Source organism: Myiozetetes cayanensis, unplaced genomic scaffold (assembly GCF_022539395.1).
Source record: "Myiozetetes cayanensis isolate MyiCay16 unplaced genomic scaffold, myiCay2020 scf19, whole genome shotgun sequence".
Lineage (NCBI taxonomy): Eukaryota > Metazoa > Chordata > Aves > Passeriformes > Tyrannidae > Myiozetetes > Myiozetetes cayanensis.
The window spans coordinates 11,052,045-11,073,692 of record NW_026087400.1 but is presented as its reverse complement, the minus strand read 5'-3'; the positions used below and the strand labels follow the sequence as shown (position 1 = coordinate 11,073,692).

At 40.2% G+C, this 21,648-nt stretch overlaps 1 protein-coding gene across 5 annotated transcripts in view; it reads left to right on the top strand.

The window, feature by feature from the left end:
* The window catches only part of NCOA3 (nuclear receptor coactivator 3), a 67,181-nt gene that overhangs the window by 9,211 nt on the left and 36,322 nt on the right, over positions 1-21,648 (top strand). For all 5 annotated transcript variants that reach the window (XM_050313556.1, XM_050313553.1, XM_050313557.1 and 2 more), the window contains exon 2: positions 7,199-7,238. The gene's annotated coding sequence lies outside the window, so the exon portion shown is untranslated. The remainder of the gene's footprint in view (positions 1-7,198; positions 7,239-21,648) is intronic.

Genomic DNA, 21,648 nt, shown 5'->3' with positions numbered 1-21,648 from the left:
AGCTGACACACAGGTTTCACTGGTGTGGGAGTTCAGCAAATGTTTTCTGTTATGACTGGGCAAACCCTTGAAGTGAGCTGCCTTTATCAGAGGCAGAACAGTCCTAGCATTTGTTTCTGATTGGAATCCTCAACTGTTTTACCTTTAATAGGATCTCTTCAACATGAACAAACTGAAATGTATGTGATTGGCCTTTTCTGCTGGTTTGAGGGTCTTGAAACTGCAGTTTAGTTTCAAAGCAAACTTTAACATCTGACTGCTAGTTGATATAATTAACTATATAAATCTGTTCATTAATCTTTTGTCTTTAAACAGAAATGGTTCTACTTAATGTTTTTGTTACCAAGCACTCTTCAGTTCTGCTTCATTTTTATTGACATTTCAATAAAAATTTCACCTTTTTCATCCTTTTTCAGAGCTCACAAGAACAGGTAGGACACTGTAGAGATAAACCCTTTAAGGCAGCACTATTCCTCAGTGCCAAGTTGGTTTGAAAGTTGTTTTTTTCAAGGTGATGAGGTTTCCCCTGTGAGACTGGGAATATTCTGGCATGCAAAAACAATCCATTGTGCTTGCATTTTGCATGTAGTTTAACAGAGCAGCGTTCCATGAGCTTCATCTGTATTACAGAATCTGGAAGATAGATAACCATGAGAAAATAAGTTCAAGTGCTATTGCAGGGTTTCTTCAGGAGATTCGCTTCCTTGGCTAAGGACTCTTTTCTGGAATAACACTCTGAGTACCTTTAATTTTCAGTAGCACATTATTTTAGGGTGCTTAACCTTAATTTAATTTAACCTAACTTAATTTAACACTATGTGGACCTGTGTGTTTATATAGCCTTAGTCACTTGATATCATACACAGTGTCTACCACAGCACAAGGTTTTTTAAATAATTCTAAAAAAAATCCAGTAACTTCCTCCTTTAACACTGAGACTCTGATAGGGAGTAGATGTACTTATTATGGATCTGTTGCACCAGATTGGCAGTGTCAGCTGAGGATGTACCACATTTGTGGTGGTGTTACTATGGCAACTGCCTTCTAAGAGCTGTCTCAAGGTCACTCATCAGTTGTAGCCTGGAGTGTTTGCTGCTTAAGCAAAATATCTACACCAAACAACTCTGGAAACGATCACCCTGCTTTGAAAAAGCAACAATAGGGACCCAGAACAGCATTTTATTTTTGAGTCAAGGGAAAGGAGATTGTCTTTAATTATCCTCTGTAATCATCCCTTAGATATTTGAAGACTCTTAGGAACATTGAGGGCTCTATTTTAGTTCTAATGTAAGTCGTAAGTAATTTAGTCTTAATGATGTGAAAATTTGTCATCTTTAAAACCAAAACAAAACAAAAAATAGAACCCTTAGAAACTGAAGAACTTGAATCGAAATTGGTGACCAAGCCTGAAGTTTTGGTGCAAAAATGACTGTTTATGGGGCTGAAAATTCAGACAAGATGGTGAAAACCTACGTTGTATTGAGACTTCAGAGCTTCTTATACTTAAGGGCTTTTTTTATGAGACATGCAGATGCATTCTGGCATCTAAATCCTTGTGTCTGTAGTCAGAGAATGTCAAATCCACTTAGCAGCATTTTCACTCTGATGCACAGTGATTCACAGGCAGGGCTAGAGAAGGGGTGGGCCATGAAGTTGGTGTTGTGTCTGAGGTTACAGGAGATTCTGTTCCACTGCATCCGTAAGGGTCAATCCACTGGACTGAGACTTAGTTAGAGTGACACTGAAGAGTTACCTGACTGCTAAAAAGCCCCCCTGTTTTATGTGGCACTTGGTTTGCCTTTCTTCTTTGGTCATTTCATGGACTAAAATAACAGAATGAGAGCAACAGAAACAGCCATTGGATTCAGCAGTTGATGTTATGGCTGCCTACTTCTCAGTCTTTTTTTTTTTTTTTTTTTCAAAAGTGGTAAGCTTTTATTTTGAGAACTTCATGTACTCAGACATTAGAAATTTAATCCATCTTTTTGCTTTCTAGGCTAGGAGCTAGAAGTTTTTTCTAGCTTCCTCTCAAATACGTGTACTAATTGGTCTTCCCTCCCATCTGTTGTTTTTTAACTTCTCCTTAGTTTGTAGGTTTGGGGATTATTTCTCGAGTGTCTTTTATATCTCCACAAGTAGTTGTCCAAAGAACCCAGGGAGTTCCATTCTTGGAGTACTACTAGAACTGCACAAAGGTGATAGATGAGTGATATTTTTGTTTCTAGATTAACAGGATATACCTAAATTTAAGGAGTGAATGAAAACATGAGAGAAGGATATCAGGTTAGTAATCCATTCTTCTTTCACTCTCAGCATAACAAGCCTAGCCCTTAGTAAGAAGGTGGAATCAAGTTGTACATTTGAACTGTTGGTAAAAGGGAGTTAAGACAAATTTATTAAGGGTGATCTGTAAGAGGCATTAGTGATAAATGTGTAATTTTCACTAATGTGAGCAGTCAGTTCAAATTTTAACACATATTATGAGCACACTTGTGTATCCACAGAACAAGAGAAGAACAATTGTCATCAGTGCCACATAACAGGTGTTTGCAGGGCATTTCCATGGGAAATAATGTAGTGGCATGTAAAGCACTACCTTGTCTACAAAAAAAGTCTTACAGCAGGCAGCTACAAATTACCTGTGGTGAAGATTTACTGAAAGATAATTCAAGCCACAGAGCTGGTATCTTCATTAATTACTAGAGACGGGTTGTAGTCTGAGGTACAGGCTGATCACCCAAAGCTCTCCGTGCAGTCCCCCAGCTGCCATCACAGCATTGCTGCCCTGAACTGGTCTGTGAGCCGGTGCTGACTTCATCCAGGTGCTCAAGGAAGGTCTCACTGAATGTGACACCTTTGCTACACTGCGGGTAAAAGGGGACTTGAAAACTGCTGAAAGCACAGTCATGCAAATTTTATTAAAATAAATCCTTGTAGAGCAGATAATAATATCTGCTTAACCACAAAATCAGATTTGTATTTCACTTTATGTGCACTCAGTATGGTTTTTTGAGAGTGAACAGGCTAGGCTTGTGGGTCAGCCTTACACCTGTGTTTTTCATGGTATTTTATAGTTTATTACTTCTACTTAGAACTGTCCAAGAGTTCATGAGAGAAACAGTCTGATATTCCACAGCTGTTACAGATTCCTTGAGGATGCAGCTAGTTGATATCTTTTAACAAAAGCAGGTCAGCTAAGATCCTGGACAGTGTCAAGTGTTTTATTCCAATATATATGCACTGGCTATAGCCAAAATAGACTCAGGCTTAGGTACACTAATTGCCTTAGCAACTTCAAAGGTTATTTGTATTTTGCAGTAGCAAGGCTGGTTCCACTTTCTAATGTAATATTTTGAACAAAAGGTTGGATACTTTTGTGTAGTCATATTCACTGCCCTGAAAGTTTTGAGTCTTGATATTTAGTAATTCTAATTCAGTCTAGTCTTGTGGGGTTCTTTTTTTTCTGAAATAGTAAACTTGCAAAACTCTCAGGCTTTTCTTCCTCCCCAAATAAAGATAGCAAGGCACTTCACCAGAGATTGATTCATTCAGAGAATATTTTCCTGTACTGTTATTGTTAAAAACAAACAAAAAAAGGCCCATATGTGAAACGGAATGTTTCTCTTCTAGACTTACGCTGGCTCCATAGCATCAACAGTGGAAAAAAATAAGTAACAGTCCTCCAGAGACTTTAGCTGTATCAACCAGGGCTGTTGGTTAGTGTAAAACAAAAACAAAACCCCACCCACAAAAGAAAACAGCTGAAAAGGGGCTTGTTTTAACTTGCCTAGTTTATGAAGGCAGCATTTTTAGCGTATTCATGCGAAATTAAAAGGTCTCACCTCTGAGCCAGGGATTTCAGAAGCTGCTCTGACTTCTCTCTGTGTGCTGACATAGGAAGTCCTTGTGCATTTCAGTATTACTTTCGAGAATCTGAGGCAGGAGCAGAATTAAACATTTCCTTAAGTTCTAATTCAAGATTCGCCACCATCACAGAATCGCTGACAGGGTGAGGTTGGAAGGGACCACAGTGGGGCATCTGCTCCAACCTCCCTGCTCAAGCAGGGTCATCCCAGACCACATGGCACAGGACTGTGTCCAGGCAGTTCTGGAATATCTATCTCTCCAGCGAGGGAGAGAATCAGTTAGTTTACAGCTGGTATTTCATAGCTGGAGGAATTTCCATTAAGATTTGCTAAATGAGACAATGTGGTAGACGTGTTTTGCAGAACAGATGAAGCAGCTTTTAATACTGAAACTTTGTTAACTCTTCTGAGAGGATACAGCTTGTTAGGTACAGCTCAGCCAAAAAAACTCATCTTCCAGCAAAGTTGTATCCCTGGTATCTTTTTTTGAAGCAAGTCTGGAACAAGCCTAAGGTATGAAGGTTTTTACCCCCTTTCCAATCAACTTCGTAGTTCTTTCCTCATTCTAAGTGCAAGAGGAATTTCTCAACAAAGGCTGGGACTTGGCATTATCTTGAATCTGCTTCACTCCTGCAGTCCCAGATCGGATCTCTGTCAAAAGCCGGAGAAACAGAAGGACAAAGCCCAGATCAAGAGTCAGATAAAACAAAGAATAGTAAGTTGCTTTCATAATTTTAGATGAGCAGAAAATAGAGCTTCTAGAATTAAGATCTTTTGGTGGTTTTCCACTTGGGATAATTTGTTTATCTTGGGTTTGGTGCCGTATATCCAGATGTAACTAAACTGGCTCCAGGCAAAGTTTACCACAACACTTTTCTATTGTTCTGGGTTAAAAGCTTTTACTGTTGTCTTGGAACATTAAGTTCTGTATTACTTAAAATCTACCATGAGAGAGCAGAAGTTCCTGATGTCAGAATTGGCAGAATGTTTAATCCTCTCAGAGAAATTAAGTTATTGCTTATATGCAACAAAATAACATGGAGAGAGAGGGGCACTAATTCCCAGTTTTGCTTAACAGTCATCTGAAAAGTTTTCAGGACCTCCATGTGTATATAAATGTCACGATGACTGCTAGTGCTAAGGCTGTCTCTAGAAAAAAAACAGGTAGTTCTTATGCCTTAGACTTCTTGAAAGAGTTCTGGCCTCTAAACAAGGCTGTCATATGATGTAGGTGCTCACATGTCCAGGAGTGCTCAAAAACAGTTTGTTTTCTCTTAAAGACCAGCAGATGCTCGTGCCTCTTGTCTATTTATAGCCTCCCTGAAGTGCAGAAGTACTGGGACATTTTCAAAGGGATTGTCTTTTAGTTCCCTGTTAATGTAAACTCTGCTTTTCCCAGTAAATCAGGCATGGGATTGTCGGCTTGGTTTGATCTTGTGCTTTAAGATGCATCTTCAGCCAGCTCTTAAAGCAGTATCTTAAATTTCACTGTTAAAAAGACATGCTAAAGGAAGGGTTGCATTAGTGTCAAACTACAGGGATGTGAAGATTGTTACTCTGTGAGCTGGAGCAAAATGAGAGTCCAGAATTGCTTTTTAATTTTGGAATGAAACAAGCTTATGAAGTACACCATGGCTATGAAGAAATAGTAAGCAATTAATTACTACTTCCTAAAACAGCCTGTAAGCCTTAATTGGGTATACTGGGACAATGGGAGATTGCATTAGTTGGCTAGGTCTGAGAAACTTTAATGGAATTATTTGTTGGGCTTTTTTTTTTTTTTAAATATATAAATAAATTTCTACATCAGAGTAACTTCCTAGCTGCTCCTAATCCTTTCTCACATATTAAGTTACTGCTAATGAGAAGGCTAATGACTGAAGATAAAAATAGAGCATGTTGAACTTGACATGAACCTTAATATCTTTTCCAGCTTCTATGTATTGTGAATTGGGTATTGTTTAGTTGCTTTCTCGCTGATTAAAAGTACTGAAATAAAGTGTATTGTGAAATAAAGTTGCTGCCCTTGCTTTGTTCACATTTTGGACATCTTACCTAAACGTTACTTTACAAATTTGATGCAAAGTTAAAGCTTGGAGATGGGCTAAGTCTTAGTAAGACTTGTTTTTCCTGAAGGCAAAGTATGCTGCTGGAGACATAAGACAGCTCAAATGTATTTATTGTCAAAGCCTCAGACACACTTGTTTTGTTTACTTGGGCTTTCTCTGAAGCCAGGGTGGCAGATCAGATATTTCACTTCCAGAAGTTCTTTGAGCTTGGTTTTGCCTGTCTCTTTAATTTTGCTTATTGTGAATTCTTTTATTGGCTTAACTGGTAAGTTTGCTAAATACTTTATAGAAATAAGATTGATCTTGACTGAAACAGTTCTGCAAAGCATGATGCATGAAGATTTGGTACCCTCTTAAAGAGAAAACTAATACTTCTTGTTCTGGGAGTAGGTCCTAATGTGGCTTGATTACTTCTGATATTTTACTCTTGTCATCTACAAATGTAGATTTGGTAGCTAATAATGACACTCAGGGTGGACTCTGGTAATCTGAGAGAACTTTGTTCAGGGTGGGTGGCTGTATGTATCCCTAGCACTTGATTTAGGAGATTTGTCTTTTTTCAGTGATGCTTTTGTCTTTATCCTGGTGTTGTACTTAAAGGAGAAGAGAGCACTCTGTAACCAATATCGTTGTCCAGTTTTCTTCCACTCAGTAAAATAAAAAGTAAATCTGAATTAAATTTTCTGGCAAAACAACAGGCCAGTGCTAAGTAGTGTTGTGCAAAGAAAAATCAGATAATTGGAAATACCACATCATTATACGGTCATGTTATGCCTTCCTCTGGGATATAAGTATTTCTGGTATGTGCAGTATCTAAGAGTATAATGGACTTCAAGTTTCTCTGTATTTTTAATGAGAAACAGAATTTCCAGCAGTTCTCTCTCATCAATTTTTTTCCTTCTTTTTTTGGCCTGACAGTACAAGGCGGATCTTTACAAAACCACAAGTGTCATGGAAAATCAACAGGAAGAAAGTGTTTTCCTCTTCAGTCATTTCATATGTTCTCCTTATTATCAGATGGCAAGGTTAAAAATAAAAAAAAAAATGATACTTTCACATAGTGTGGAGCTTAACTACAGAACTGAGGGCTACAGAATATTTCAGTAGTATTAATTTTCATGGGTTCAAAAGGGAAAAAAATTACATAGAAGAGAAATCCAGCTGCTAGGAAACCCTTTCCTTTTGAACCAGGAAATTCCTGAACAGTAGATTGTGAAGTTTGACATTATTCTAAAACACATTCATATGCTTTTTTCTTTCTAGGCATTCCTATGGGCTTCTGTTGGAGAGAACGCTGTGCTAGGTAAGTCTCCTGTCAGGATTGCTTTTTCTCTGGATCCATTCTCATAAACCTTTGATATTTAGGGGGTTAGGGAAAGGAAGAAGATAATTTCAATTCCCTTAGAAAAATCAAGGTATTTTCTTATGCTCTGTATTAATATGGTATAGTTTGCTCTCTTCCACCTCCCTTAAACTTGAGGGCATGCATGGTCTGAGCTGACCTGGATGTGTATCATGGTGTCTGATGCTGTCAGGCTTTAGGGGAATACTTGGACCAATAAGAGATGTTGCTCTGAAGTCATGGGATGGAGTGGTATTTTCCTTCTGTGTTTATATCTGCCTTTGGTTTTTTTGTTCTCTCTACCACTGATACCAGATTTTCTTGTTCCTGGAGTGACTGATGGTGTGAATGCTTTGCTCAGGACTGTTCTTTTGAAGGGATGGTGATAACCTTGGATTTCTTGGCTAAAGCTGCTCTGGGCCCCATGCAGATACAGTGCTGTTCACTGATGGGTATTGTTTGTTTGAGGCTCTGTCAGAACCTCTAGGGTAACCAATTTAGATTGATAAGGCAGCCTCTGTACCTGTTGCTGGAGTGTGGCAAAACTGAAAACTTGTCTGGGCATTCCCTGGGATTTTGCCCTCAGGAAAGGAGTAGTGTCTTAAAAACTCCTTCAGAATAATCTGAATTCAGATCAACCTCTATGCTCTGCAGTTTGGCAGGTGCCCTGAAATAGAATTCAGGTGAGCTGGCTTGGTTAGGATAAGGTAAGGTTAAAGCAAACTGAAGAAAAGGAAAGGAGACAGTGAAAGAAGCAGCTTTGGAGAATGATCTCTTAGGGGACAGAAAAGACTGTCTTTTGTTTCTGATAGCTGTGCTCATTAAAACATTGCAGTTCCTAAGCCATGATTTGCAGACAGATGACACACCAGTATGTGGGGGACAGAAGGGATAAATAACTTTTGCTCTTGACTGGATGGAGACACTTGTCTGAGCATATTGTATGTCATAAATCTATTTTCAATGAAAAAAAAAAGCTAAGTCACAGCATTTTTATTCTGTAAGAGGATCAAATATATCAGACTTGTTTTGTAACCTATTTCTTGTGTTCCCTCCATATGTGCCGTGATTATCCTGTTATTGTCTGTACACCATTCTTTGTAGTCTCACTTGTATGAGAATCTAACAGATGAGCTTCCTACTGGTGAAAGCTCAGGTGCAGGTAAGGTTTTGTTGCTTCTTGAACTTCCAGTGGACTGTTAAGTACATTAAAAACGCTTATCAGACTTTGAAAAGAAAAGCTATGCCATGCCTAGAGACAGGTATTGGTAGCTCTTCTCCTAATAGTTTTGGCAGGGTCCAAGAACACAAAATTCTGACTGTGGTGTGCCTTACCATGACTTCCCACACCTGAAGTGTGATGTGCTACCATTCCCTGGACAGATGCAGTGTGGCATTTACTGGTAAGAAAACACATTGCATCGATTACCCTGTACAGCTGATCTTGGCCACTGGTATGACGTAAGTGCATAACTGGTGCTAATCAGTTAATTGCTATGTTGGATTTGCTTATCAGATGCAAATATGACAACTTCCCAGGACACAAGTGTGGCTGAATACTGACTTTAAAGCTTAGCATCAAGCTAAACTGAATTCAACTGCTGAATGTCCTGGAAGTGTAGTAAAACAGAACTGTTTAAATCAGGGGGGATTGCATCTTGGATGTCTCATTGGCAAACAAATACTCAAAGAATGGCTTTCCAGCTCAGGGTTTTATTGAATGTAAGATATAATTCAGTTGGTCTACTTGTGTGGGAACTACAGATAAAATGCATGTAAGAGAAAGTAATAATAATAAAAAAAAAAATCAAGAGCTCTCTCCTGGCATTTCCATCAGTACACTATGTAAAAATGCATAAAATTTGCTTCCTGATGATGTGAAACTACACAACTGCTTAGCCATTCATCTACAAACAAGGAAGTGACTGGATCTGAAACAAAACATTACCAATGGTTTTGGCATTTGAAGGGGAAGGATATGATCCCTTCTGGTTTTGGCAGTCATTGACCCCTTGTATTAACTTCTAGAATGGCTGCAAATCTTCTTAAAATGACTTGGAATATCTATGCTAACGTTGGTAGTGTCATTTTGGAAAGTTCCACAGATAAACATCAGTGTTTTGAGAAGCGCCATTTGTATAAAAACTTCTATGAGTAAAACTGATTTTGTGCCTGCTGCAGGAATCTTAGGGAGCTTACTGTGAGATTTGTTGAAAAATGACTTATTAATGAAAGTGAAGATACTGCTTCTTTAACAGAACATTAGAAAACTAGAAGCATAATATGCAAAATATATATGCAAAGTCTAAAGAGTACATGGGATTAATAAAACATACCTGCTTAAATCACAACCGAAAAGAATGTGGTAATACATTAATTGTAAGACAAAGTAGGATCAGCTGTGAAGTGCTCTCTTGTCTTAGTGGCCCATTGTTATAATGGTACCAGTTTAGCACTGGGCTGCAGTTCATCATTCTCTGACCTTGTTTTACTGGAAATCATAGAGAAACCACACATTAATCCCAACACTGTGAGCAAAGTTAGTGCTGGTTGACTGAGGTTTTGTTCAGTCGAGTTTTGAAGGTATTTTAGGATAGAGATGCCATAGGCTGTCTGAAAGTGGATCCTCTGTTCACTTACTACTTAAAACCTGAATTTTAATTAATTGCAGGCAGTGGAATTTGCCTGTTGCCCTTTTGTTGTAGGCCTCAGAGGAGACTCTGACTCTCCAGTCTGTAATACCTCTTTAGGTGGTATTTTTCTGTTTTGTGTAGCATTGAACAAAGATACCAACCTTTGAGGGCTTCTTTAGTCCTCCATCTTGCTTAATTTTAAAATAATTGACCCCTTAGATCTAAGATTTCATTCAACCAGTGATGTTGCAGCTTTAGTTTGCACAGTGAATTTTAGCAGATGCTCTGTGTTACAACCACTGGTGCACAGTGAAAGGGCAGTGTTTGAAATGTAACAAGATAAGCTGACTGTGCTGTGGAGAGATGAATTAATGGAATTTGGGATTACAGAAAGTTTGAATGGTAAGCATTTTTGTTGAGTTAATGAACACCTCTTGCAGCCAAATGAGGTGTACCTGCATACACTCAAACTTAATCAGATTTTAATTACAGCATTAAGCTAGAAACATTATTTCCATATTTCAAGGTCAAATTGTGTTTTAGAAATGTCACCTTTGTATTAAGCAGCTGTATTTATTCCTTACAATTAAATAAATTATATATAAGCACTGATACTATGCGTGAAAAAGTTAAACTATTTTGATTTCCTTTCTTCAGTAGCTTATTTTGTTTTTAATCTCTGATCTTGTACTCTCAGTTCTGAGAGTCTACTTACACCAGACTCCTAAACTTCATTAACAGGCTTTTAATTATTATGAGATTGTAGGATACCAAGATGAATTTTAAAAGCAAAGAGGATGTGTGTTTTTTCAATAAGTTTAAAAAATAATCTATTTTAGTAGTCTGATGAAAAATGAGACTAAGTAGAATTCACAGAAACATTCTAAGATACCAGGCATTTAACTCCCATTGATGGTTTGTGTGAGTCTGAGAGTTCCACACTGTGGAACCCTGTTATGGAGAGCTGCCTTCTCCCCATAGCACTCAAACTCTTTTTCAGAATATGAATCTAACTTTTAAAAAGTGTACGTGTATCCAGAGCTTTGATTACAATTAGTTGCTTTAGTGTAAGTTGATATATTTGCTGACATTAATTCTATAACTTGGTTCTTGTGCAAACACCTGAATAAATGTTCATAAGTGCTGCATCTGCTGACTGGCAAAATATGCCTAGGGCAAGTCAGTGTGATTTATGGAGTGGATTTCTTTCCTGCTTGTGGGCCCCTCCTTATTGATGGGTGTAAATATTTCCAACTGTTAAATCAGTGACTTAAATGCCAGTTTAAAGTCTGCTCTAACATAATATTCTCAATCAGAAGTTGGTATCTGTCATAACCAAAGCAGTGTATGTCGGTGTTGTTCACTCTCCATTGGGAAAAACCCAAATTAGGACACAAAAGGCATCACTGAAATTCCCTGTGTTGGTCAAAGGCCAGCTTAGGATGCAGGCCCTCAACAGACATCAGATCTTCATTTATGAAACAATTATCTATTGCTGTGTGGTAAAGTGCAAGTGATTGTAAAAATTGTGCACTGCACAGTTGACACAGCAGACATAACTAGCCTGTAGTATCCTCCTCTGTGAACTGGTGGGTGCCAGTCCCACACAGCCTAATAAGCAGTTACACAGCAATCTGCTTAATTAATACATGGAAGGAGGGTTAAAGAAGTGCTGAGAGTTGGAGCTGACAATACCATTTTGAAGTGTTTTGAATGACCTCACATCCTCAGTGTTTTCAGTGTGACTTTTTGTACGCCTTTAAAAAGCTTATGGAAAAAACAGTGCAATTCACCATAAGGAAATTTCATCTGCAATCCCACAGAGCCACCCTTGGTCACTGGGCTGGGCCTTCTCCAAGGGCAGGTCACTGCAGGGGCAGGAGTGGGGGCTTTTGGCGCTCTTGGCCGAGCCCTCCAGCTGTGCTTTCAAATGGGATCCTGAATGAGGAGGGACAGGAGGGTGTCCTTGGCTAAGCCCTTGATCTGCTGCTGCCTCCTGCTTTGTGGGTGCTGGGTGTGGGTGGGGCAGCATAACCCAGGAAAATGTCCCTGTTCACTGGCGACTGTGCTGCCAGGCACTGGAACTGCTTCGAGGCTGGCGGGTTTGGAGAGGAGCTGCTCTTGGTCTTTGTAATGCGGTGATAAAGCGTGTTCTGTCCTGTCAGCGTTGCAGCAGCAAAGCTACCTTGGTCAAATAAAAGACTTGAGGATCTTGGCAAGCAGTTTAAAACAAAACTGAGCATGTTCAAATACTTTCAGTGAGGCAGTGACTATCTGTGCAGGGATCTTCATTGGAGCAGCAAGACGAAGTTCAGCTTGTTCAGACATTTGATCGGCCTCTCTTTTAAAGCTTTAACTTCTCGGGCTGCAGAAAAGGTGACACTTTGTTCAGCTGAATTCTCCGCTCTGTTTTTAATTGCCTGAACCAATTTTATGCGAGTTTTCCACAAAAAGTAGTTCTGAGGGGTGTGTCAGGGACAGTGACTAAAAAATTAGAACAAGCTGCTGTGATGGAAAATGTTATGCATCCTTAACCGCAGATGTAGTTGTGCCTGCGTAGGTAATGATATGCTGTGTGTATTTTTCTATTTCAGGCAAAGATACCCACCCAAAACCAGCAAGGTTCTTTTCTTTTAAGAGCACCAGTTTGTCAAAATTAACTTTCATTCAGTAGATCATCTTAACTTCAGCCTAGTATGAAACATCTGTTGCAATGTTGGGGGTATCAAGGCTGTTTTATTAAAGATGAAGTAAATTAAATCAAGGGTGAGTGTGTCTCCAGATGTCCTTGTGGAAAGGTCAGTTGGGGTAGTGGTTTAAATCTTTTTTTCAGCAGTATATTCATTCCACCCTGCCCCTGCTGTGGTACTCCAAATTGTAGAATCTTTGTACACACAAAAAGCAAAAATAATGCCCTCTGTTTGGTGTGGGGCTTATTTTCATGACCTGGGAGCTTTAACAGTGTCTGGGAAGAAACTACATCTGTTTCACCTCATGCATAATGCAAATGTGGCATGTTTTTAAAGTTACTTTTAAAATACCTTTACACATCTTAAAATATCTTTAAACATTACAGGAGAACGTGGCTAATTTCTAATTGGTTTTGTAAGCCAGGTAGAGTCTTCTGTGAGGAGCTTGCATGATTTCCTGAAATGCCTTTTTCTTAAATGGCTTCTGAATAGGACACAGTGTAGGTTGGGTGGAGCCTCACAGTCTCTGCAGGACTGAGACATGCTGTTAATTCAAGGGCAGTCTCTCACTGGCTTCATGAACTGCATAATAAAACATACCTTGTAAAAAAAAAAAAAAAAAAGGTACATTTTCAAGTAGTTATGCATGCAGTTTAGTAGAGGGTCCTCAGAATTAGTGATTTTTTTGCAGGCTTGGTGGTGCATCATTGTAAATCTTTTGCTTGGAATGGTGATTACACAGACTCAGGCTTTAATTATGTAGTAATCTAGTAAAAAAAATTCCAAATACTACTCAGGTTTTGTAATTGGTATATTTTTGGAGGCAGTGTTAGAAATTGCTGGTGTGGTCTTCCCATCCCCCAGCGTTTGAGCTCAGAGGAGTCTAGTTTGCTTGCAGCTGCAGTAGTAGGCATCTTTCTTTCAGGAAGTGACCTTGGCTTGTATTAATCAAATTCAGAACACACAGAAAAGCTTCTTGGTAACATGCTGACTTGATGTAAAATTTTATAGCATCCATTTTCTTTTAAAATGAGGCCATCTTATAAAAAGGGAATTTATTTATGACCTCTCAATTTAGAAGAATTTCTCTAAAATGACATCGTATTTAGAGAAGGTAAAACAGCAAAACCAAGCTGCTCTTTTTACTAAGAGGAAAATACTGAGAGCTTTTTATATATGTAATTATATCTTAAACTGCTGTTGGCAAAACTGTATTTTAACCTAGCTAAAATGTGAAAATAGACCATTTTTGTTGGTGTCTTTCCATTTTTGAACCAGAGTAGAAAAGCTTGGTAGCAGGGCACGAACTCAATCAGCTAAGATTCTCGTGATGTCTTCAACTTTCTGACTTTATGTATTTTAATCACTTCCTGCATCTTTTGTTAGCAGCTCTCAAGGCATTGAACTTAACCTCGTAGTAGCTGCATTAAGCTGCTATGCCTATTTGCATAGAGTAAGAAAGGAATCTACCTGTGTCTGTTCAAGAAATCACTGTTTGACCTTGCCCAACAGCTGGGAGTTGTTTTTTTTCTTTGGCTGCTCTTAAATGGAGTGGCTGATGATTCCTGAAGCAGGTTTTAGGAGTTTTTGAATGATTATCGTATTGCCTAAAACTGTTTTGTGAATTGAGCTACAAAAAGATGACCATCCCTATTTTCAGCGGGTGTAGCTGTTTGTAGGAGTCTTTATCCTTTTTCTGGACCTATACAGAGGGCTGAGACCAGAGTGTCTTTGACCACTGCAAAGTGCTGTGAAAGCCTTTAAGGTTCTGGGTAAGATAAGTCACCAATTTTCAAACTGCATCTTGATGGAAATTTAGTAATAGCTGCCAACTGACTAATGGTTTTTTCCCCTTGGGTTGTCATATGCATTATCTTGAACAGTCCACTGTCTGGTTGGCTTAAGGGTTCAGAAAGCCAAGTTCTACTTTAACTGGCATCTTTAGCATAAGTCTTTTCTGCATGTTGATGGCATTTTGGCTCATTTTACCTCTTCATGGGTATATTCAGTCTTATCATTCTCTCTGCCCTGTGTTGGAGACCAGAGCATGTTGACATGCATGCTCCCAAGTGTTTTGTGATTTCACTGCTGCCTCCTTTGGAATGGTTACTGCCATGTCGTTTACCCTGCACACGTGTGCAGTGTCCTGCCATTCTGCTTGGTATCAGCTCAGAGCTGCTAAGATCTCTAAGTAACCCTAGCCCTCTCTGCTGTGTTGAACCACACTCTTAGATCATGTTGGTATAGAAGCTGCCTGAATTACATGCTTTTTATACTTCATGCTGCCTCATATTAACTGTCTGGTGCTGCACCGAACTGAGAACTCTCCATGCACATCTTAAGTGCTTTAGTCCTCCTTCCTTTTAGTCTGCAAGGCCAATAACAGGGTGATACATTTGCTGCTCTCCTTGCTTAAGTGTAGTTGACATTGACTTCCCAAGATCAAATGGATGCCAAAACACAATCATAGACTGTGTCATTCAGTATCTGCCGTCGTCAACACAGATTTTGGGGTACCCCACCATGGACTGATTCACTGAGTCTGTAGACCCTGAGATGAAACTGCATTGTTAGTGATGATACTGTGGAACAAGAAGCCTGTTCTATGTTCATCCTCTAGTTCTGTAATAAAATAAGTGGAGATGAAGATGGATCTTTTTCAGTACCAAAGCAAGACAACCCATTACAAGGGTCTCATATCCAGACCACTCTTTACTTTTGTGGCTGGGTATTACTTGTTTTCCTGTGCAACACCACAGACCTGATGATTTTTGTACCCAAGCGTCACAAATTCAGTGTCCATCCCTCCCAGAGTAGATGGAGGATGTCTTGTTTTGAAGTCATGATCATCTAGAAACAGGCTATTATTAACTCTACTGTGGGGACTGAAAGACTATGCCACGGCACCGTGGGTTCCTCGTTTGCCACGAAGCAAAGTAAATCACTGCAGCGCTGGACTGTGCCTTCAGAATCCTTTCCGACAATTCTGTGCTGGTGCTCTCCCTCCCTCCCTTTCGCAAGGTCAGTCTTTCCTGTTTGCCGGCGCAGTCCCGCCGCTGTCAGAGCTCCAGAGCTCAGCGCTGCTTTGGTACTGCCTCGCATCGCTCCCACCGGTTTTCAGCTGAAACGGGGGGGAAAGAGGACCCGCTTGTGCATCTCCCGTGGCTCTCAGGCATGCCCGGTGCTCTGAGAGCTGCCCTCGCCGTTCCCGGGGGCGCTGCGAGGTTGGCCGTGCCGGGCCGGGCCGCAAGGAGTTAAAGGCGCTGCCGCCCGCGGTTCTGGCTGAGCCGCGGCGCGCTCATTGGCTGCAAAAAGGTGAAATTGAAACCACCGTAAACTTTTGACCCTGTAGCAGTTCTTGTGGAACGCCTTCCCCTTGCCAAGAGCGGAGGGGGCTTTCTCCCTCCCCCCCCTCCCCAGCCCACCCCCCCGCTTTTCCTGTATTTTTTCTCTGCGATCGTGCAGTGCCGCATGCAGCCTCTCCGAGGGAGGGGGAGGACGAGAACAAGCCAGGAGTTTCCGTGCGCTGCTGACGGCAAAGCTGGAATATGCCTTGACCAGCTATCTTCTATAACTCCCACCAGTAAACAAGTAGGAGTCCATTTTTTTTTCAACTCCCAGCGTGGTTTTTGTGTGGTTAAAGAAAACCAAAAAACCCCAATAAAAAACAATCGCCACACTGATGCTGACGATCAGGGCTAATTAGAAAGTGGGGAAGGGAGGATGAGTCACCCGGCACTCTCTGTTGCTTAATAAACCTGTTGGTTTTTTTAAAAAGATTGAAGTGGTTTCTCCTTACTGAAATCCGACGTAGAAATGTCTCAGTTTTACTACTTAGCTCATACCTCGGTAAATTAAATACATATTTACCTAACTAGCAGTTTTGCAATTCTGCATCTTCCTTAAGTAAAAAAAAAAGCAAACCAACATCTCAGTCTGGGACACAAGTAGTGCCTGTTCGACTTCATTGTCAACCAGCAAAGTGTTAGAGGCCCATGGTAGCCAATGTTATGAATTTTTATTTAGGGTGGGTGACTCCAGCAGATTCTGGGCCTGATTAGTGTGTGTCACTTGTGTGCTATGCAGAGTTTGTCACAAACCAAAAATCTCTGCGGCCGAGAAAACTCACCTTCTCTGTGTAGCTTTGCCAAACCAAACAAATTAAAGCAGCATTACCTTTTGAATGAGACATGAATACAATATTCACTTAATCTCCGTTTCTTTCCCCTTAAATGTGCCTGTCTTTCCACTGACAAAAAAATAGCTGACTTCATTACTTTACTGCATCAGCTTCCATTTTCTCCCTTGCTGGCTCCCAGGCACAGGTGTTCCTGCTGGAACCCTAAACTTACTGAATGTTAGGTGCCACCTCATCCAGGAGTCACTCAGCACCTCACCTAGAGATAACATTCAAAGAAACCTGATGCCTGACTACTTCAGGCTCATGTTGTCACATCTCTAGTGTCTTGTTCTTTCAGATAGTTTCATCATATTTATACGGCATGTCCATTTTCCTCATTAGAGATTAGGCTGGGGAGGAACCTTCAACTGCTCTGATTTGGACTCTTTTAAAAATTCAGTTCAATAAGCAGTTTAGCGGTTAAGAAGTGTTTAGTTTGCAGCAGTATTAATATAGAAGGACAAAACTGTGAAGGTTCAGTGTGAGCTGTTCCAATGCCCTTTTCTCTAGGAATTGAAGGAGTCTCCTGAAGCATTGACAGCAACACCAGGGGAACAATGAATATAATATGATTAATAGCAGATCCCCTGCACCCTCTTGTGTGCAGTTCTTTCTGCAACTGCAAAAGAAACATGCACTTGTGATGGTAGTTTGTGGCCTCCCTGTGTGATCCAGCTCGTGTTCCTAAGCAGCAGCTCTTCCACAGTTTATTTTCCCTCACTCCCTGTGATTCTTTGTTCTGTCCTCCCTGTGTGCTTCTCCTTGTCCATTTTATGGCAGTTTGTCTGCCTTTACAGTGGAGCTGCAGTGAAGGTGCCTATCACAAGGAAATGGAATAAATGCTCTTCTAAAAGGAAAGAAGAGCGAGTAACAACTGCTGGAAACTAAGAATCACTCCTGAACTCTCTGAAGCATCATTTCATGTGCCTGAAAGGCTTCTTTTGGACAGTTGTGGGATGGCATTGTGGTGACATGGTGTGCACGTGCCTTTTAGTGTTAGAAATCCCTGATCTCTAAAAACGTTGCTGCACGTGCCAGCTGCAGGGTGGGAAATGGGCAAAAAAAAATGACTGCTGACACTCAAACTCCAGAAACACAAATGGATCAGCTTTGTAAATCCTGTAACTTCGAAGTACCCGACGTGGGGGAGTGTTATTGCAGAGCTGACTGCTGGTAATGAGAACTCACCCTGTGTAACCACTTCTTCTAATGAATGTGGCAGAAAGAAGGGTATCAGGGATACTGTCGACACATTTTGTAACCAAAAAGCATTCAAGGTGCAGTTACAAAGTGAAAAGAAATGTTGGCATTTTATACTGTTTTATTCCCTGTGTTTATTCAAAGTAGATTTTGAGGTTGATTTCATCTCCTCAGTTTGCACAGTGGGGCATTGCCAGCTGCTTTGGGGCTGCCCTGTTAGAATTTTCTTCCCCCATCAGGGTTTCCATACCCTGAATGAGAAATTTAAAGAGAAGTTCATGCCAAGGTGTTTTCATCTATTCTTTGCCTTATCCAGAGTAAGCAGTTTTACTGAAGGATGGAAAGGTGACTTAGAGGAAATTCTAGAGCACAGCCTCTCAATTTAGAAAACTACTTTATATTCCAAAGCTCACCAGTACTGCTATTGCACTCTTCAAACTTCTGCTGGTTGTTTTCCCCTCTGTCTCCTGGGTTTGATCATGGAGTTGCACAGTGAGGTGGATTCTGATATCTACTATTAAGGCTTGGCACTTCCCCCTAAATCAGCTCTTAACTGTTGTGCTGGCATAAATGATGCAGAAAAAGAGTAGGCCTGTAGCAGTTGGACCTTGGATTTTTGTTTGGTTTTAAAACATTACCATTGTATCTGTCTTCTCTGTTTCAGTTGATGATGAACCTGCAGTCCAAGAGTGATGCAATAAGTGGCTTTTTCTTGGCTTCTTCCTCCATAGGTTTGTCTCAAAACTGGCCTGTCTGCATCCTTGTAGCAGCTCTTCAGTGCTGAGTGAACTCTTGGTCCTCTGCAGCAATAATGGCTTGTGCTTCTGCAATGGAAATGCCTTTTTGAAGAGCATGTTTATAACAATGACTTCTTAAAAGAGAGTTAAAAAGATCAATCTATTCATTCTTTCACCTTCTCTGTTAGTATAATATCCAGGGTCTCTTGCATTACCATCAGGGTGCTGTATGAATAGATGAAAAAAATTTTCAGCAATAGGCACGTGAATTCCTTTAAGCACTGTGTGTACATGCACACAGTCCTGTTTTTCAGGAATCAGTATCTGAGAATTTTTTACCAGTATGTGCAAAGCAGTTGTTTTTCTGACAGAAGAGTGGTGTGATCTTGGTGCAGCAGAGCTCCTGCTGCGAGTTGTGTTTCACCTCCCGCACTGGCTTGAAAAATGTGGTAAATACAAGGATTGGCCGCTATAGCTGAAGGACTTTATGCATCTGTAATCTCTGTAGGTTGCATTATCTGTGTAACTCTTTGTGGGTTGCTGTGCCCTGATAATCAGGTTATTCCTTGCTTGTGTTAGAGGCTCAGGTCTTTTCAGGCCACGGGCACTGTAAGACAGTAGCTCTCCTTACTCATTTCTGCCATAGGAGCAGACCAGGATATTTACTCTGCCATTTTTTTAGAAGGGTCTGCTTTATTTCTAATACAGTTTAAAACTGGTCTTAGGTTTTTTGCTTGTGTGAGGGCCAGGATGGGGCTGCTCAAAGAAATTCCACATGCTAATGTAGGGCCCTGTGTGCCATTTACACTCAGCTTTTGTGTATGTGTGTCTTATGTGTCATTTTCGTTCATCATAAACTCTGATTTATCTAAACTTTCTTTCCTTTTGATGTTTATTGAGCATATATATAATATATATGTATATATATAGTGGGTTTACTTTAGGGTGATAAGCAGTATAACCAATCAGGCAACTTATCAAAGCAGCAAATGAATTGTAAATTCCATTTCTAACACTAAAAGAGACAACTGTAAGCATTCTTTAGTACCTCAGGATGTGATGTGATGTGATGGAGAATTGGAAAATTAGTGATGCCCATTTAATTGTTTTTTCTCCTGCTGAGCTTTCTCTGTCCTATGGAAGAAAAAGATGCCATGTGTACTGAGCACAGACAATTGCAAGAAGTTTATTCTATTTGAGGGGAGAATTTCTAATGTCTTATGGGAAAAAAAATCATTCTGCTTTTTATTCAATGCCTATTTAATCATAAATAGAGGAGGCAAAACTGAGTTATGCAAATTAAGGAGGAAGGGGAATTGCAAGCTCTGTAATGGTCACAGTATCTTTTTTAATTGATCTGAGTGTTGTTCTTAAGAAAAAACACCTGGATGGTGACATTTCTGATAACACTGATTGCAGGAACTTTGAGTTAATGCATTTAAATCATATATATTCAACATTGTGATAACTTTAATTGTGCTTCTTTTTCTCTTTTTTCCAGCTTCCTGTATAGAATATTCATTAGGTGATTTGTTATTTCAAAAGCTGTCGTTCCCCCTCTTTTTGCCACAATACCGTTAAAGTAGGAAAAGCAGTTCTGTCTCTTTGTTTGAGATTTCCTTTGTTTTTCACCTTGATTCTGTACCACCTGTGTAATGTTGCACTCCTGGGTCCTGTGTCAACGTTGCTGGCAAGTTGTTGTGACAGGATTAGAACTGAGGATTTCAGTCAGAGCAATCTTATTTTGAAGTAGCCTAAAGTTGAAAATAATAATAAAAAAACCCTAGGTCAATAAGAAGCAGAGAGAACAAATGTTTGAGATTTTCAGAAGCTGAATAATAGAGGATGATGCATAGGAATGGGATATGGAGTCTTGTGGGTTTTTTGTCGGGGGGACAAACAGGGCATCCTGTTAATGAAAAGCAAATTCACTTAAAATTGATTAAAAAAAAATTTCACTCATACACTCAACATGCTCGTGATATCAGGCAAGTTATTAGAATACTAAAATGCATTTAATGGTTTTTAGTCAGGGAATATTTATGTTTATGGTTAGTAGAATTTATATTTATAAGGATGTTCTGTGGTATATGTTCGTTTCCTACTGATTTCTGGAAACTAAACCTCCCTCTGGTAGATTCACCCCCTTTCAGTACTGAGTCAAGTGAGGCTCTGATATGACATGGCACGGTGATTTCTGTGCTTTTGTGGCAAACACGGAATGATAACGAACACATCAGTGCCAGACATTTAAACAATGTTTATTTGAGGGAAATACCCCTTCTCTTTTGCTTTCTTGATTTTTTATGGGTACATCATCTAAATGTCAATTATGTGTGTTCACTTTTCTGATCTTTCTAGAAGCAAAGCATTCCAAGCTGCATTTCTCTTTGTTACCTGCTCTGTTACAGTGTGTCAGAGCAAGATTAATGCTGTTTAGTGGCACTGTTTTAGGCAGTGTGCTATTAGTGCCATCCTCACAGTGCCCTTCAGTTAATGGTTTCATCAAGTTCCGGGGTAGCTTTTGGGAAACTTTGAAGGCTCCTCATCACTCACTGGCTCAGAAAGTGAGGAAAATGTTGACTTGCTGGGCTGTAGAAGCAAGTCCCTGAGTAATCCTGAGCAGTCCTGAGCAGTCCTGAGCAGTCCCTGAGCATTCCTGAGCAGTTCCTGAGCATCCCTGAGCAGTCCTGAGCAATCCTGAGCAGTCCCTGAGCAATCCTGAGCAGTTCCTGAGCAATCCTGAGCAGTTCCTGAGCAGTCCCTGAGCAATCCTGAGCAGTTCCTGAGCAGTTCCTGAGCAATCCTGAGCATCCCTGAGCAATCCTGAGCAGTCCCTGAGCAGTCCTGAGCAATCCTGAGCATCCCTGAGCAATCCTGAGCATCCTGAGCAGTTCCTGAGCAGTCCTGAGCAATCCTGAGCAGTCCCTG